Source organism: Brachyhypopomus gauderio, chromosome 6 (assembly GCF_052324685.1).
Source record: "Brachyhypopomus gauderio isolate BG-103 chromosome 6, BGAUD_0.2, whole genome shotgun sequence".
Taxonomy (NCBI): Eukaryota; Metazoa; Chordata; class Actinopteri; order Gymnotiformes; family Hypopomidae; genus Brachyhypopomus; species Brachyhypopomus gauderio.
Window position 1 is genome coordinate 12225989 of NC_135216.1, and position 19533 is coordinate 12245521.

The 19533-nt window shown below is 41.5% G+C and overlaps 1 protein-coding gene and 1 long non-coding RNA gene across 5 annotated transcripts in view; one reads left to right on the forward strand and one right to left on the reverse strand.

The window, feature by feature from the left end:
* Window positions 1-300: 300 nt before the first annotated feature.
* LOC143516845 (uncharacterized) lies at window positions 301-18271 on the reverse strand. Of its 4 annotated transcripts, XR_013131807.1 has the most exons (6): window positions 17761-18271; window positions 16638-16698; window positions 4711-4773; window positions 3958-3995; window positions 2091-2105; window positions 301-604 (listed from the first exon to the last, which is right to left on the reverse strand). It is a non-coding gene; the product is annotated as an uncharacterized LOC143516845 (long non-coding RNA). The 4 variants fall into 4 exon arrangements; XR_013131809.1 differs by lacking the exons at window positions 301-604; window positions 2091-2105 and adding an exon at window positions 13690-13828 and having other exon boundaries at window positions 3661-3995; window positions 4711-4769; window positions 17761-18257; XR_013131808.1 differs by lacking the exons at window positions 301-604; window positions 2091-2105 and adding an exon at window positions 13690-13828 and having other exon boundaries at window positions 3661-3995; window positions 17761-18233.
* col8a2 (collagen, type VIII, alpha 2) overlaps window positions 12995-19533 on the forward strand; it is a 38952-nt gene continuing 32413 nt past the window's right edge. The window contains exon 1 of the mRNA XM_077008708.1: window positions 12995-13742. The gene's annotated coding sequence lies outside the window, so the exon portion shown is untranslated. The remainder of the gene's footprint in view (window positions 13743-19533) is intronic.

Here is a 19533-nt window from a genome sequence, read left to right on the forward strand (position 1 = left end):
CTTGAGAATGTCTTCTGATCACCAAGGCCAAGAGTGAAATATGATATATAATATGATACTGTATATGTGTAATGGAGATATATAGTGTAATGGAGACCCATTGCATGGGTCCAGATTCCTAATGAACAAGCACCTCCAGCACCTCCTACAAGCACCTTTGTTTTTGTGTTTGGTTGATTGGTCACTCTAAATTACAGGTGTGTGTGTGTGTGTGTGTGTGTGTGTGTGTGTGTGTGTGTGTGTGTGTGTGTGTGTGTGTGTGTGTGTGTGTGTGTGTGTGTGTGTGTGTGTGTGTTCCCATTTGGTGGACTGGTAAATTGCCCATGGTGTACCCTGCCTTCTCCCAATGATTCTGGGATTGGCTCCAGCCCCCCTGTGACCCCGACTGGTGGGATTAAGCAGTAAAGATAATGGATGGATATAGTTCAATAGTTCTATAGTTCTCATTCTAGGTTGAGCAGTCACAGTCCCTCCAATGTAGATGTTGAGCCTCAGGTAGGAGTTGGCATTGCCTCGTCCATTGGTGGCAATGGCACATCCATCCATGGCATTGGCACATCCGCTGGCAAGCCAGACCATCTTCTAGGGCTTTTTCTGAAATTGTCTTCGTAGAAGCATGTAAAAAGGATACAAAATACAATTTGAGTATGTGAACATCAATTTAAATAATAAGGCAACACGGTGGCTTGGTGGTTAGCACGTTTGCCTCTCAGCATTGGGGTCTTGGGTTCAAGTCCCTATCTGAGTGGAGTTTCCATGTTCTCCCTGTGTTTGTGTGGGTTTCCTCCGGGATCTCCGGTTTCCTCCCACAGTCCAAAAACATGGAGGTTAGGTAAATTGGCAGTCAACAAAAAATTCTCGCTGAGTGTGTGTCTGTGTCTCTATGTTCAATAAAAAGTAGTGTGCGTGTGTGTGCTTGTATGCCCAGTGGTGGATGGTGCTCTGCCACTAGAGTCTGTCCTCTCTCCCCTTCCTGCACCCCATTCAGTCCCCCAGGGGGCTGTGGCTTCCGGTAGAGAGTACGCTGTGCGCAATTGGCTGCCGCTTCTCGCCGGTGTGTGTGTGATTGATTGTCTGTGACTTGTACCTGTGTTAAATTGTAAACGCGCCTTGGGAATCTGGAAAGGTGTTATATAAATCGAACATTCATTCATTATCTATAGCAGTATAACTAAAGGAGCATGTGAGGAGCATGATTAATGAGCAGGTTTTGGAACGTGGCTAATTAAAACTGTATATGGGCAGAGCAGAGTTCTTCTGACTTCAGGGTTGGTCAGTCTACACAATCCCTGTTAAGGTTTAAAGGTTTCATGTGTGCCCTTACCACACAAAGCCCAATTTAACAGAGAAACTTTAGTAATAAAATGCAAAAAATCTTTTGCTTGTCGATTCATGCTGAGATGTCTGAGCATACACTTGAGAATGTATGTTATGTTATTTGATTGAGGGAGCCCTCTTCACAATTTCTTATGGTCTAAAAGAGTATTCTGCAGGAATTTTCTAGCATTGTTAGTAATTCAAAAATGTTGCCCCCTTGTGCTTAAAATTTTAACCGCAGTGCCCGAATTTCAAAAACTCTTCATTGTTTGAGCTTTGATCTTTCTTTACTTCATTTGATTTTTTTCTCTTTCATAACATTTTTTCCCTTCAGTGTCTCACATAATTTTGAAGTATTTTCCAAAAATGGGCATTTCTTAGGTTTGTGAGGGTCTGTATAGGGTGTATAGAGTTCTATCCTGTATTCATACACTTACATGTCTTAAAAATGTATTTCACGTTGTCTGGGTAAGAGAGTGACACTATTATCCTTTCTCCATGGTACATAAAACATTTTGCCTAAATATTTTAATAAATATTTTTTTTGTTTGTATAGGCTCCATCAAATGATAAAAAAAAAGTGATACTTGTGCAGATTTGTGGGTTTGACCATTGTAATTATATATACATATATTGGGGTGAAATGTGTTGTTTTGCTTGTTTTTTGAAACATGATGTAGAATGCAGTGTTTTTGAGAGAGTATATATATATATATATATATATATATATATATATATATATATGCAGCTTGAACATTTAAGGACTGACGTACATGACACTGTAATCCCAGTAGAACAAGGAACCTTGGTGAAGTGCCAGGTGCCTCCTAGTATGGACCCATGGGAACCTCTTATTCTGTTTGAGTCTGACAAAAACAATACCCAATTTGCAGAGCTAGATGTTGGATGGGCTTATCTTTGTGGAAATAGAGATTTCAAGGTTTGGATCATATGTTACTATACCTTTGGGGAATAACACAAAACATGATCACTGTTCAGACTGTGGAAAGAGTTATTCAGACAGAATTATACATGGGAAGCCTAAACCCAAAGCAGTAGTCAGCATTGCCTCACCATCTACATTGGTTAAAACTATTCCAGTCTTATGGCAACATCCTCGCCTATATTAACAAAGAGAATCAGGCAAAAGCCAAGAAGATAAGTAGCCTTTGCTTGTGATAGCAATGCCATTGGATGCATTCCTAGTTTGCATATATCAATCATCATCAAGGAAAATAATCCAGCACAGACAGCATGAGCTCAATCCTTAAACCACTGTGTAAAGAGTTGAATAAGTATTTCCAGGAGCTGGTAATGTAGCAGCCCATCTCACATACCTGCAAGAGAACAAGAGGATGGAAAAAGCAAACAAGAACTTATGTGATCTACACCTGATTACACCTGATTCCCGAAATAGAGGGAGAGAGACAAAGACAAAGAATGGGTACACATCAGCTCTCACTGAGTCTGAGGAGGAGGATGTGTTTGAAAAGTATTTGGAGCCCATCCATGAGAAGTCATGCCCATTCCCTTCTGTAATAAACACTCAGACAGAGGTCAGGACAGGGACAGAAGCCTGGGCAGGTTTTCATCTACAAGAATCAGAGAACATACAAACTTTGGTTAACTCAGCAAACATCCACACTCATCTGCCTGCAGTTGTCCTTATCCCCGCCAGCCACTACCGCTGCCTTACACACCACCCCAAGTACACACTTCATTTTATCACATGTGGTCAGTTTGTGCTTTTGAGCATTGTAATTCTGTACACATTTTGGAGTGTTGCATACTGTTTTGTTTGTCTTAAATATTATGGAGGCTGCATTGTTCATTGTTATATGATGTTACTTTGTTCGTATTGACCTACTGACAAATCCACAACATGTGAGTTTGCTGGTTAAAGCAACATATACATACACTTTTCATTCCAAATATTGCAATATTACTTACATTTTGGATAGGTCAAGCAATATGAATGTCTTAACTAGGTACGTAAGAGGAATTAATTGGAGAAAATGTATTAAAAACCAGGTTCAATATCTCATGTGAAACATGTGTCTTTACCAGTTTGGTACACTGCTTCTGTATTTAATACGAACACTTTCACATTCTGGAAGCAATCAGTATGTAACAATCTTCAGTAATAATCTTCTTCAAAATCTTTTCACACCTCCACTTGACTCACATGTCCTGAGAAATGTTCAAGTCAGGAGGAGTTAATTCCTTAATTTAAGAGGTTGGTTATGTTGGCCCTGCGAAGGGACACTCCATCTGTGCTATATAAATTGAGACAAGGTAGGCATTATTTTATCAGGTTTAATAGGACAGTATTTTATGATTTTGCACAAATATTGCACTATACTCATAAATGTTCATTTTAATAATGTAAATCTTTTTTCAATTACTGTACAATTACTTCAGTGTTTTTACATAAAAACCTCAGAATCACAGAGCAAGCACAATGACAAAGTAGCAAACACAGAAACATCATATATTCATAATATTCAGCTATATTCATTCATAATATTCAGCTATATTCATTCATATTATTCAGCTATATTCACTTCAGCATCTCCTGTTGTCATCTTATAGTCGTTGGACTCCAGGATCAACAGAAGAATGATCCATGTCATCTTAGGGCAGCCCAGGACACGCGGAGTTCTGGAATAAGTGCTGTTCTGGAATGAAACAGAAGGACAAAAACTGAAAACAAGGAAAGTACCAGAACACACAAACATATAAACATAGTAGCACAACCTTGTTGTTATTAATCTGCTTATAGAGACACAGACAGGGGCTTCGTAACATGTTATCACTCATTTTGAGTGAACAAAGAAAGAACAGCAACAGAAAGGCAAACACACGCTGGAGGGTTTTGCATTTGCTGAGACAACTAGAGCAGGGACGGTCATGTGCATAGGACAAAATGGATCAAAACCAGAACCAACTCAGTAACAGATCAGGAGTGGTGTTCTGTGGATCAGACCCAGCCACCTCAGTGACGTCATTCCCTAAGGTAATGGAGATACCACTACTGTGGATGTACAGCCACTTTCACAAGCCCTTTAAAATCAACCGATTCTAAATGTCTCCAATGTAAAGGCACTTGAGCACCACCAATTTCAATCTCCCAAACATGAATGACTCTCATCAAAAGGTAAGGCTGACCCAAGATCTGTACAGGAAACTTCTTGGATTCAGAACTGGCAAATCACATATATCCAAAGAAAACAAAAGGCCTAAACCAGAGTTCTAATTCGGACTATATTAGATTTCGCAGATTACCAGGACCACCAACAAAAGCGACAGGTTTAATTTTCCATGCATTCTTGCATTGTAATGTATCACACGCCACTATCAAATGTCCACATTCATAGCAGTAGAAACACTCACCGTACTCTGTGTTCTGAGGGCTGGGGGGACTCATGTAGATGTTTGTCAGGGATGGGGATCTATCTGGGGTGAAGGAGGACAACATAAATTAATCGGACAACACAGCAGCCTGTGACAACAACGAGACCTTCTGCTCACTCAAATAAACCACGAACTGCAGAGGACAATAGTTTTTGAAGTCTTCCAACAACACAAGTTCCTTCTTCAAAGCTCTGCTCATGGCTGGCTGTGGGCTACTTATAAAATAAAACTTTTCTCTAGTGAATTCGACTGGCATCTTTTTATAAGCGTCTGAAATCCATAGGCTTCTGGGACCAATTCACAAGCATGAAGGACTTTAGGCTTCACCACATCATAGTCTATAGTGACAAGGATGAACACAACTCCTGGGCTTTCCCACACGGCTTGCACTGGAGCAACAGAGACCACTAGCTCTTGGGCCAGTTCAGAGTGGTAGGGCTTCTTTCAAAGATGAGAAAGTATGTGTTCACCTCGTTTTCTCTGAGCATAGGTACCAATCTGATGTGATGGCTGATATCAAAGTTGGGCCTTTTGCCCTCATTGGGCAGAGCAAGCAGTGTCATTGGTGTGGCAGGTGGAGCCCCAGCAGGTGAGGAGACCCAATGTGGAGAACTGTGCTTATGAGGTAATGGAATGTGTCTTCCATTGTCCTGTTCCATTCGCTTTAGTGCAATCTCCAAAACTACCTGTGCAGGCCACACAACAGGTGATGGGTGCACAGCCCGCCAATAGTGAGAGTGCTGTCACATGAATGAATCCTGTAACACTTGTGAAGAATTGAGATATAATTGAAATGTATATCAAACACATCAGTGACTTTAGTGGAAGGACCCCAGCAATACTCTTCGTAGCTACCAAAATCTGGAGTACAGACTATGACACGATCACCCCTTCCTTGGCATTGCGGTTCTTGTCTTCTATATTGATTTTACTTCTGGGTCTTTACGTGTGCTTTTATTTTGGTTTTACTTGTTGTGTCAGCTTTCATGCCCCATCATTGTCACCCGCCTCCTCATTAGTGTTTTCACCTGTGCCTAGTTTCTTTCCTGATTTCCTCATTGTATTTATATCCCATGTTTTCAGCTAACCTTTGCTGGTCATTGTATGTAGCCCTTGTTGTTTCACAGTTCCTGTGTTAATCACTTTTGTTGTCGTTTTGGCTGAGTTGCTCATGTATTGCATTATTAGTGTTCAGTCTTTTAGTTACCCTAAGATTCTGTTTAGTCCTCTCTAATATCTGTCGTATTCTTTGCTTTGTTTGTCTAGTTACTTTATGTAAGTATGCATGTTTGCTTCTTGTGCCTTTGTCTGTATTGCTGTTTATATATGTCCATATAATTGTTCATTTATGTGTCTGTAGTAGCAGTTAGCATTATGTGATTGTTGGCTTTAGTCTCTTTTGGTTTGTCTATGTTTGTTATCTTTTTGGTTTTTGGAATAAATTGTTTAAAAGCTCACATTTGTAACCAGCCTCAACCACCCCTTACTAAACCAGTTACAGCCTAGGTGTTGTGTGGTTCTTACATCAGTGGCATCCCTGGATTTGGTGAAGTGTAAAAATTTCACCTGTCACACCATGTTCAAACCAGTGAGACAAACAAAATGTGACTGAAATTTGCATACTTGTAAGTTTAGTTTCTATTTTTATCTAGGGCTAGAGTTAGATGTCATGGAGCTCATCATATATTATTAGCCGTTTTAGTACTATAGACCTGTACTATAATAGTATAGAAACCAGGCTCACCTATATTTATACAATTAAAAATGTAATTAAACTGTCATCTGACATTTTCAAGCTCCAAAAAAATACTGTCTACATTTAATTTGCATACTCATAACTGCTATCACAAAGTTAGAACCATGCAAACAAACTCCTCTTCCTCACCTTTACTGTTTTTTTTTCTCTTGCTCACAATTTATTTGTTCTTTACCTGATCCTTCCTCTTTCCTCAAGGATGACTTGAGGAAATGCCTTCCATTCATTGGCTCACTATCGCAACTTCTGCATATTTCATGTAAATGATATGTATATGAGGATGAATTGGGGCAAGAATATATTATAACTCTGAATACATCAACTTATTAAAGCCATAACATTAATAATCTGGCTGGGTATAATCTATTCTAAGACCAAAGAGATTTTCAACGTTTAGTGTATTTCTAATGATGGAAGTGGAATATGGAAGAACCCATAGTTCTAGAAGATGGCACAGAGTCATTATGCTGAAGAATAATACTCCAGATTTGTATTACAGAAACTTGGCTTAAAAACAATGTTCCATACTTCTCCATTCAGACCCTAGTCCGGCGCCCGGGGAGCAGTTGGGGTTAGGTGCCTTGCTCAAGGGCACCTCAGTCATGGCCTCAGGTCTGGGAATCGAACCCACGACCCTCCGGTCACAAGACCAGTTCCCTACCACCAGGCCATGACTGCCCCCATGTTAGGCATCTATACCAACATCTCTCAACATCTCAATCTTTCCAGATTTGTAGATTCATTGACTTTCTGTAAACACCTTGGATGTTATAGTAAACATGGTCCGTTAGGTAGCACTGTCATTTAGCTTTTGTTTGGTTTAAAAGCGGAGGACAAATTTCGATTGTGGTGTAAAAATCACAATTGACAAAATATGGCACATTTACATTTTTTTAACAAAACATGTTAAGAAAATGAACAGGTGAACATATGTAGATGATGAAATGTATAGTGGAAAAAGTCCACACTGTACCAGAGGAAAGAGGCCTGTAAACATAAACTGGCTTCTGTTACCCTATATTTTGTGGTTCACTGGCATGATTAAGATTCGTTGTAATAATAACACCAGCAGGAAATATAGTCAAAGTACTGGCACCATCATGGGCCCTCAATATCCATATTTCGGCTAGGTTTGTGAAAGTAAATGGTAGTACTAGCAAAAATAACAAACTTCAGTTAGTGGACAGTAACAAAGTAATTTGTTACTGTACTTAAGTATTTTTTTGTGTTTCTTTACTTTACTCAAGTATTTCTATTTTAGTAATTGTTTACATTTACATTTATGGCATTTAGCAGACGCTCTTATCCAGAGAACTTACAAAAGTGCTATGTAGTTGCTTGGAATCTCCAAGGTAGAATAGGTAATCCTGAAGACAAGGTACTCTAAGCTAGAAAAACCACTAGACGAAAGTCAACTGATACCTAACAATTATACCTGAATATACACATCCCCTGAGGAAAAAGACAGTAAACAATTCCTATAACCCAATTATGCACAATACCTGAGAAAAAGACAGTAAGCAATACCTGTAACAAACACCTGAGGAAAGAGACAATAAAGCACAATAGACAAAGCATAATTGTGCAAAGTGCACTTGAAAGAGGTGGGTCTTCAGTCGGCGTCTGAAGACCGCAAGTGACTCAGATGTTCGGACACACAAGGGAAGTTCATTCCACCACCTTGGAGCCAGGACAGAGAAATGTCTGGATGCTTGTCTCCCATGTGTCCTGGATGATGGAGGGTCAAGACGAGACATACTTGAGGTGCGGAGGGCTCTAGGTATGCATCTGGGTTTTACCATGGCCATCAAGTAAGAGCTACCGGAAGCCAGTGGAGAGAGCACAGCAAGGGAGTGACATGGCTGAACTTGGGAAGGTTGAAGACCAGCTGATCTGCAGCGTTCTGGATCAGTTGCAGGGGTTTGATGGCATGCATAGAAAGACCAGACAGTAGGGAGTTGCAGTAGTCCAGTCTTGAGATGACAAGGGACTGGACAAGGACCTGAGTGGCCTCCCTAGAGGCAAATCTGCATGATCGTGTTGTGTTAGCAACGTGGGCCGTGAAGGAGAGTTGATTGTCGACAACTACACCAAGGCTACGCGCGTTCATGGATGGAGTGATCACGGTGTTCTCGAATGAGATAGAAAGATCACGATGAGGACTGGCTCTTGCAGGGATGTACAGCATCTCTGTCTTGATTGGGTTAAGCTTTAGGTGGTGAGCTGCCATCCAAGAGGCAATGTCTTTTAGACATGCAGAGATTCGAGCTGAAACCTGTGTGTCAGAATGTGGGATGGAAAAGAAGAGCTGGGTGTCATCCGCATAACAGTGATAAGAGAAGCCATGTGCAGAGATTGTTTACTTGAACTCCTTTACATTTCCATGTCAAATATTTTACTTTTTACTTCATTATATTATGCGAAATCAGTCGTTCCTTCATTAACAAAGTAACGTTACAACAAAAAGCGGGAAGCATGCGCATCAGGGTCCGTTTTAACAGCAGCGCAGCAGCGTAACGTTTGGGGAGAACATATCCCTACATAAAAATGGGATAGAAACTAACTCCCCACAAAACCCATGGCCTTATCTGAGTGATATTCTTTGAAGTAGTCGAAAAGAAAAATGACTCCTTCGTTTTCAAGTACAGGTAAGCTATTTTCATAGACCTACTACAATGTAACAATATCAGGGTTGCCAACTCTCACGCATTGAGCGTGAGACACACGCATTTGACCGTTTTCACACGCTCTCACGCCACACTTCCGATATCTCATGGCGAAAAAAAATCTAGTTTATTTATCTCTGATCCACATCTATGATTCAATGAGTTACTAGTTCGCCCCCCCCCCCCAAGTTAGCTAGCTAGCTATTGTATTTCCAGCTAGCTAAATGCGTTGATAATAAATAAACCTTCAAACATAGCACTTTACGTGAGAAAACAAATCCTATTCTGACAGGCTTTGGTGCTCAATATTAGAGCAATTACTTTTACTTTCAGCACTTAAGTACATTTGATGGCCAATACCTTTGTACTTTTACTCAAGTAGAGGACTAAAGGGAGGAATTCTACTTGTACTGGAGTAATGTATGTACTTTAACTCAAGTACGTGGTTTGTGTACTTCGTCCACCACTGGTAATTATACAAATGACATTTCTACGGCAAAACTTTCAAATGAGCAGACATGCCTAAACACTATAACCAGCCATGACAAAGATAACAAATTACTTAGGTGTGTAGCAAATTTCCAAACATCCATAAGAGACAGTAGTATAGTAATGCAGAGCAGATAGGAAAAATACATAAACCATGTATAAAGAACATGAACTTGACTTTCTAACACCTCTAACGTCCTTTTAGTGGAATTTTCTATCACGCCTGTTATCTGACCATTTGGCATGGTGCCCCTTTCGCATTCAGGTGAGGACTGCCATCCAAGACCTCTAGTCCTTATCAAGCATGTCTTCCTGCCATTAGGGGAAAGAGCCCTACAATAATGAGGGTCACAAGATCAAGAGGCCACTGCCAGAACATTAATCTTCTACCCATTTGGCCATGCCAGGCCTGACCATGGCAGCTCTACTTGTCACACACAAGGAACTTTTCAGTGAAATTTTTATAAATTTTAGCAGCTGTCCTGAGCTTTCTACCCCCACTGACATCAGCAGCACCAGCCACCGGATACCAGACATTCCAGTGTAAGGTTAAAGGAGACAAAGACTGGGCTGAATCACCTGAATAAAATACCTCACTGAATGGTGGAAGAGCACGGGTGCCTGAAGTTGATATATTGATTGTGTACTGTATTTATGTCTTATTTTCCCCCAAAGCTGGGGAATAACTGGTTTGATAACTGTGTGGTAAACAGTGGTTGTTTGTTGCGTGTGGTAGCGTGGGGGGCCTCCATTTCTTTTGGACTACCCATGATCCCCATCAAGCTGTTATTGACTATATAAGGGTCCACCCTGAACTTATTAACACACACAGTGGGACCTTTTTTCATTCACACACATGCAATTTCTGGGGCAACTAACTGGGCTCTGGGTGGGGTGTCGCTCTACACAGGTGCTAGCTTATTTTCAGCACCAGGCAGGCGTCTAAAGGAAAAACAGGCTCTGTGATGCAATGGCACAGCATTCAGATTTGTGATTGCTGTTTATTTTCTTGTCCTTTGCGCACGGAATGTTAATAAGGTAACGTTATTACCAGGTGGTTTTTTTCCAAGGGAGTGTTTCGCCTTGTAAAGCTGGGTTCGAGAGGGAGGTGGGCAGAAGCCTGGACAGGGTTCTGAATAGGGTGGAGTGGCAAGCAACCCCCCCGTCAGTTCACTGAAAAGTGTAAAGAAACACCCTGGCACCTGGGTGTGAATGGCAACCCAGAAAACCTGACATCCCACAACCAGCTGCACACAAGCCTCTATTGATGACATCATGACATCACCAGATGACGCCTACTCAACCTATCCGCCCCTTTATAAAAAATTTAAAAAAAGATTGTAAGGGCTTCATTCTGAGGCTTATTTCAAAGAGCAGTTTACTTAAACATCCTTGCCTGGTCCAGGTGGTATGCTCACAATCAGAAAGCGCATGGATGATTCCCTTCTATAGAGTAAACTAGTCAGTAAATGTTTTGTTTTAGTCTATGTAATGTCTGCTTTCCTTGTACTGCGTGTTCTCATTTCTTTAACTACAGATAATTGTTGTTGCAGTCTCATTGAGAAAATTGCCAGTATAGATCACACAAGCCAGCAAAGCACATAAAACTCGAATGTCATTAAAGACTGTAACTAATAATGGCCTTTAAAGACCCTGACCCATTTAGGACAGGGCCCATTACACAAATATGCTTACTCTCATAGAAAATGATTCACATGAGCAAGAAAGCAGGGAGAGTTTATTTGCTTCTTTTTATCACGCAGTGATAGGGATATGAGTTGGTCATCTTTACCCCAGTGTTAATACGTTCTTACAATAGTACGATGAAGAGCACTATGGGAAGATAAAGGGCATGTACATCTCTATCATCAGTTTGTCATTTTGGCCTCTGTGTTCTCTGGTTTTTCACCGACATCTCCCAACTCAATCCAGTTAACCCACTTCCACCCTGATCACTCGGGCGGACCGCTTTGACTGCTCGGCTAGATTTGCAGTTACAGCAAGGTCTCCTCCTATCTTCAACTTTTTATTTTCTCTGCTAGCAATACTTCACTTATTATCAGATTAGTAAATCTAACAGGGTTCAGCCCTCATGGTTCTAGCAAGCACAAACTGGTCTTTTCATAAACTTTGGACTCAATGAATTTGTGCTTTCAAGGTTCACTTCTAGAACTGGGTGCATGTAAGCAGGAGGGTGATTAGCCGCAAGCCTGTTTATCGCCTGTTCCAGTGCTTACGAGAAACACAAACTCAGATTAGCATCCGATAACACATCTGATAGGCAGCCACGTTAGAGGCTGATGGAAGGCGTCCAGTGCCAGGTCCCAGCAATAGGTCTTACTGAGCACAATACCCCACTTGTTACTGAAGTCTCCTCTGGCATGATGCAAAGCTATATCACAGCCTTGCTGTGGATTCAAATAGCCCAATCTCTTAATGTGAACATAAGTCTAATCATGGTGTTTATGATTTGCTATGATGATAATGTTGGTGTTGCAAGTTACATACAGTGCATGAACAAACACCCATGTGTTGCTCATAGCATAGATGGATCTGAATTAATTCATTGTTAACTAGGGTCGAAGAAAGAAGTGTTTCTTTTTTGAGATAGCATAAATATAAATAATGAAAATTGGAAAGTTATAAGAAGAATTTACCAGTGGAGGATAATTGGTGGGTTGGTGACATCCATATAATCTGATATAGAGGTCATTAGTTCTTAAACATACTATACTCTTTCACACCCCTCATTCAGTCCCTACTGATTTGAAGATAGGAAGTTTCTCCAAATTGTTGTAATCAAAATAAAATGTCTTCTGTTATTGATGAACAACATCACACTCGCAGCTGTTTTAAGCATCCATAATTGTGGACTTATGGGTACTGTGGCATATGCAGTATTCATTGGAGAAAAGGTTATTTTACCATTTTGCTAAATGTTTAAACTGCTAAGCAAGCCAGCAAGGATTCTCTTAGGATTTTTATACCACAAAATACAAAAGATCAAAAGATCATAATGTCCTAGATAAAACTACACTTATTAAACTTAGATGTATGTTATATATTACATTTGATAGTGCTATTGTGTGTTTGTTTATTGGGCAACATGACAGCTAAATGATCTTAAGGACATCTATAAAACTGCAAAAGAGACTGCTTTGAATTTCCTTAATGGAATGCTTTAGTCATTTGCGTGATGATAACTGCTCCCACTGCCTTCACATCATGTGAATGGAAGTCTAAGACCAAGATTGTGGAAAACAAGACTTTAAATAGTGGCCAGGAAAAAGAGGTGGAGTGTCTGGCAGGTGGGAGGGGGACAAAATAAAGTTTGAAATCCAGCCCTCCAGTCTAGCTACCACATCCCCATCCTACAGTCTCCCCTCCTACCTCCTATTCTGCCTGGCCACAGACACATGCCTTTTGTATGGAAGGAATCAGTGAAACAACCCTGCCTCTCTGTGTGGAAAAAAATACTAAGAGAGTGAGCAAGTGAGAGGGATCAAGAGCAAGACAAGAGCACGGAGCGTGGGGTTTCCAGGTGCTTCGCCCCTAGTTAAAAGCCCCGCACGAGGAATCTCTCCCAGCCTGGAGCAAGAGTGCTCAAAGCCTAGCCAAGCTGAGCAGACTGCCTCACACACTTATCTCTTCTGCACTTTCCTGCTCTCTCTCTCTCTCTCTATCTCTTTCTCTGTCTCCTACTTTCCACTCGTGCGTGAGAGTGCTCAGTCATTCAGAAGGTGCGTCTGAAATCTACTTGTAGTCAACCCAGAGACAACATCGCAAGGACATTTTTCTTCCTCGTTGCAGTAGCACATGGACCACATTTTCTCCAGAGACAACAAATAACAACAAAAAAGCAGCCCGTTGCCTGCCATAAAGACTTCTTTTTTTTTTTTTTCATTTTTGATGTGCATATGTAAACAATACTTCACAGCATCTGAGTAGTGAGGGTTGCAGTTAATTGCGTCTATTTGTTTCTCATCACATCTGCTGGGAGTCAGGATCGCCTGCAGGGCATGAGCAGAATAGAAGTTTCAGAATTACCTGCCTGACAGTCTGCGATCTCCCTGAGATTCTTCACTCAGCAGACAAGTAAGGTAAGCCCACACTGGAACCTTTCCTTTCCCATCCTGCAGGCTCCGTGGCATCTTTGGAATTGTTTCTCATGTCACGGAACTGTAAACTGGTGCCGATGAAGCCAACGGTAACAGAGAAAGAGGGAAAACAGATGGCTTTAGCTCTCAGTCATGAGACTAATACAATTCTCACTGCACCACTAACACGGGACACAGAAGTACGCTCTGTAGATTAAGAAAATGCCCCGCATCTAAGGGTCCCCTGTCAGTCTTTATTATTTTGTAATTGATAATCTTACCATAACAGACAGGATGTAGCACTAATTAGATTATGATTAGATTACTAGGTTATTTTGTCCTTTTTTTAACTCCCCTTTTTGTATTTATAACCTGGTAAATGGTGTGGACGTGTGTGTTATGTGTGTTTTGTACTGGCTCCTTTGTAGCATGTGATCCAGGTAGGGATGTGAGGGAGACACACAGCTGTTCTAGAGAGGCAGGGATTTGTGCAGAGAGGGAGAGTGAGTGTTATATAACTGCCCTGCAAGCTCACCCTGACCGACACATGGGATTGTTTGGTCCACACTGTTGCGCATCACTGTTAAACGTATTTATCCTCTGGAGTGGTCTTGACTACACCTCGGGTTGTGACTGCTGTAACTGTTCATCAGGTGCACTGTGTCTACTTTGCTGCTGTGGCATGTAAGCGAGGTGTTCACACTGTTATGGCTTCATTACCTCAAGCACGTAGTCAAATCAGTCATAGAGTCAAATGTGTGTGTGTGTGTGTGTGTGTGTGTGTGTGTGTGTGTGTGTGTGTGTATGTTTATGCTTTGTAACATACATGAAGAAGCCCTTCACTTGTGCGTAATAGCAAAAAAATGGTTTTTGATTCTTTTTTTTCTTTTTTTTAAAGAAAGACAAAGAGAGTATGCTTGCATAACAGTCTCCGGCACTAGCACACATTCTTATGGACACAGTATCAACACCAGCAAAACAGACTCTGCCATAAAAATACAGAATTCCCTCTTTAAAAAAGGAAAGAAGGCAGCATTCAAAAAGGAAAAATGCTGCTTTAACTTATTTTCAGACAAGCTTTCAGCAGGAATGGATTCACAGTCAGATCACCCTGTGGCTGAGGTCAGTTTACTTTGCCTTTCTCTGAGCAGACATGACACTGGGGCTTGAGGAAAGGTGTGTGTGACACTCAGCAGGGGCTAACTCATCCTCACACATCTTTACACTTCCAGGCCTGTGAACATTCCAGAACTGTACTGAAGGCCAGCATGCCTTCTGCTATCTCTCATAAGGTTAGAGAGTGGGAGGGTGATGAGATTCTGTAATGTACAGCAGGTATACCACATGGCGTTCAAGGTGTCAAGGTGTCAGCACCAATAATTCTACAACCCAGTCCCACACTGACCATTTCATGCCTTATTGATCTTTTTTTGCTCAACAAGAGTTGTAGAAAATTCAGAAATTCCTATAGACTTTAAATAGAATCTCCAAGCAGTAGATGTAGAAGTAGAAGTCTTCAGATCAGGAAGATAATGATGACTTCTAACAAAGCATTAAAGTACATCTACATGTCCAGCCCCTTTCCATAGTTAACCAGTCACCCACAAAATATAGCAAATCATACAATCCCTACTGTTTTGACTCTTAGGAACATTATTGGCAGGAATGAACTATGATGGTGGATGTGCACTTCTGAGAGGGCACGCTGCCCTGTTCCTATTGTTCTGGTGCTCATCGTCCTTGCCAGGATGATTCTAATTTATTGCCCTGCGCTGACTGTGTGGCATCTCTTTGACATATGGGTAGTTTTACTGATGGATGAGTGCCTGCCTGCCTGATTGAGTTTAGGGAACACACTGGTTTGTGAACAGTACGGTCCAGACTCCGTGCATGTCTGCCTTGTTTTCCTCTACTCTAGTTCTCCTTTGCTCCTAACGAATAAGTTGAGGTGGACATAGTTGTTCTTTCATGTGGCTGTCTGCTCTGGAGAGGCTGAATACCAGAAAAAAGAGCATGCCTTATATTCAATTCATTATCTGCCTTGTTGGCTTACTGGAGTTTCAGTTCCAAGTTGAGGCTTATTTTTTTAAGTATCTAAAAGAGGGAAATGATACCAAATCTATTACACATGCTTGGTAATTAGGCAAGAATAGACAAAAGACCAGTCCTTTAAAAGTTATAAATTACATATTACAAGTGGACACACTAGTATGATAAACCTTTGCCGTGAGTTTATTAAAGGCGATGTCCTAAATCTGTAGGCCGCAATATGTATTCTTCAAAGATAAAAGTATCAATGTTAAGCAAGGCAGGGCTTGTTTGAAGTCAAACAAAAAGAATAGTTTGGCATTCAAGCCTGCTCACTGTCAAGAGGATTCTCTGCAAGAACATTAAATCTAAATCCACTGAAACAGTCTTACCAAGCAGATAGTTGGTTCTCTTATATGTACAATTATGTTTTTTCATGTTACTCCCTTGCTGCTTCTCATAAATTACAAAAACGAAACTTAAAGGTGGTCCACACAAGTGTCTCCAGGTAGCGCCACTAGAGGGCAGTGCTTCTGACATGCTCTGGCAGAGAAACCTGTGTTTAAGAGGAATTTGATGAACACTATCCTACCCACACACACAAGATCTCAGCTTCTCAGCCAGAGTTATTAGAACATTGTATAATACAAAATTAAGTGTACATTCAAAATAAAGAAATCTTTTTTTTTTCATATAGCCCTATACGTAAACAGTAAATTGATAGGGATGGTAATTATAAAGTCTCTGTGGACTACTAAATCACCATTAATCTTTAATTCAGGTTATTCTATTCATGCTATGCCTATATCCCATGGTTAGCTGAACAAACAGGAAATGAAGCAGAATACCACTCATTCCACTTTGTCTTACCTTTCAGGAAGCCACACCCCATCTCTCACCATTACCAATTGCTTCTCACTGCTTTTGCTCACTGAAAGAGAGGAAAAACAGTCCAGGCACTCAGCACTACAAAGCAAGAACTGCATTCCTGTCTCTGGCACTAGGCTTTTCCTCTGCTGTTGCAGCACACGCCAGTAATTCCACCCTCTGTCCACTTAAGGCCCAACAAGCTGCAGCAAAACAGCAGATGAGAAATCACCCTCAAATCTGTCGGAAACAGCACTTTGGCACGAGCCCGGTCTGTAATCAGCACTGCAGTTAGTCCACACTGGCGACTGGACAGTGTGCGTTTGTGTGCTAGTGCTTGCGTGCGTGTGTGTCTGGACATCTCATAAGTTAGGCTGAGATGTCAGCTAAGATTACTGCCAGGAGTTCTACTTAACATCTTGTCGCACCAGGCTGCATTCCCATGTGCTGTACATAAATTGATCTGGACAGGAAAAGAGGCAGACCATGGGGGAAACTTGGGTTATGTGAGGGTTAATCCAAAGAGACTTAAGGGGTTTAGGTCCATGAATAATTGCTTTGTTGGGGCTTCTATCTGTCGTACTCTTTTCAGGAAGGAATTATTTTTAGTAAAGAACGTCTCTCATTAAAATCTTGTTTTGACTCCATTTTAAAGGCCTGTCTTAAATACAGCTTCAGAACAAGAAATGTCAGTGTCTTTAGGCTTTGGACTAGAAAACGTCGAACAGTAAAACAGAAGTGCAGAAAGCACTATAAAAGACGATGTGGTTGAAAACGTGGCACGTCGTCGTCGTCATCCCCCTCCCTCCAGCTTTGTTTCATGCTCGTGAGTGGCTCCAGCACATATAAACACATGGTCTTTCACAAACGTATGAGTGGCTAAGGCTGATGGAAACAGACACTGATGAATCTAGCGCGCTGTCCAGCTTTGAATCTGCAAAGTCATATAACTCTCCGAACACGTGTTTGGTTTGTGCGCTCACTCTCCGTCCTCGGCAGGAGAAGCTATGCAACGATAACGAAAAACAAAAAACATTCTCCGGTCCTCTTGGAGGATCGTTCGACGCTCAATATGCCTCCCAATCGGTCGTTTGGGCCATCGTCTCTCTCTAATTTTTGCACTTACCCTCGCGCACGCTGCCAGATCTCATTCTCACATTCTGCTCCCTCCCTCAAGCCTCCTTGCTTTCCCCTTCTCCAGCTTCGAAAATGCGCTGGACGCCGGTGCCTTTTTCCATTCCACTGGCAGTGGGGGAGAAACGGGGAGCCTTGGCTAGCGCCTGTTATTATTTTTCCTTGCGCTCACCACCGGCCCTGTCAGCAGCCTCTTCGTCACGACGAGGCCTTTCTCGAGCGTCTCCGCCTTCAGAATCAAGGCTCGCTTATCAGTACTGCGCTTCCTAGGGGAGAGCGGTCGGGCTTAAGGAACGGAGAGGAGGTCTGAGCTGTTGCTGACGGATAGGGAAGTGGGACGCAATAGAACATTTTGGGTTTCCCCTGCTCCAGATGTGTACCGGTCACTGACCTGAGCTGCTTGTCTAAATGAGGAAGATCCATCACCTTAGGCATTGTGCCATCACTGCGCTGAAACTGAACGTGGTAGTGTTTACTAGGGAAGAACGCTTGCTTTGCTCTGCATGCCTCCCCTCCCTCCGAGAATCAACTACTGTCTTGTTAGAACGTTTAACACCGAGCTGCGATACATGCTTTGGCACAGTGGGACACGGATGTTCTGAAACGGATTTAACTGCTTCTAATGTTCTTCGTGTGAGACTTAGCCCGAAGAAAATACAGTGAAAGGTTCCAGAAGAGTTAAGGGGCACAGAACTGGATAAGCCTATAACTGGAAAAAAAATGTTTGCTAGCTCCTTTGAATGATCTGGATTTCTGCACAACTGGCTCTTGAAATGTGATCTAATGTTGAGCTAAGTCATAATAGTAACAATAACAAGTATTATCACATAGCATTTACATTATGTGTGTTTTTATTAAACAATCAAGGAAATCAACATAAAAAGTATGTGATCCTCTATGCTAATGATTCATTTAATTAGTTAAAGCATGTGCTTGATTTACACAGCCACTAACATTCAATTTGGATTACCTGCTGTTCACCACAGAGTGCTGCTGCCATGGGGGACATGTGTTGTATGGCCCGTTGAGCATGCCAAATTGACCGGTCAACAACCCATCACATAAAGGGTTGTTAAATCCGACAAAGTACATAGGTTAGAAGAAATTAGGCACCATTCCTACAGGATCAGAGCAGGATCAGTGCAGGTGTATGTCAAGGAATCCTCAAACGTGTTCTGTTGAAACTTAAGGTGACCGCTGAGGATATGAAAAAATCTACTGTACTTCATTACTTTTGAGTCTGCCATAAAAAAACACTGAACATCAGAGTGGTCATGTGAAATTACCACAATGAAGAACAGCGCTCCCCAAAATAAACATCACTGCATGACTTTGGTCTGCTAAAGTGCACCACAACTTTACTAGGACAATGTACTGTGGACAGATGGGACAAACATTGTGCAAAAGAATGTGCACTGCATTATGTTTGGAGAAAACAAAATAATGCATACCAACACCAAAACTCTCATCCTCCCTGTGAAGCATGGTGGAGTGAGTATTATTGCTACATTGTTGCCTAAGGGCTTGAGTGGTTTTCAATCACTGAGGGACCAATGAAATCCACGTTGTATCAGGAAATTTTACAGGAGAATGTCAGGGTTTTGGTCTGTGATTAAGACCAAGTAAGTGAGAAGTAAGAAGTGACTGAATCATGCAACACAGTAATGATCTAAAAACCACAAGCGTGAATCAATAGCATAGTGGTTTAAACAAAATAGATGTAATGTCATTTACAAAGGCCAAGTCAGAGCCCATCTCTTAACTC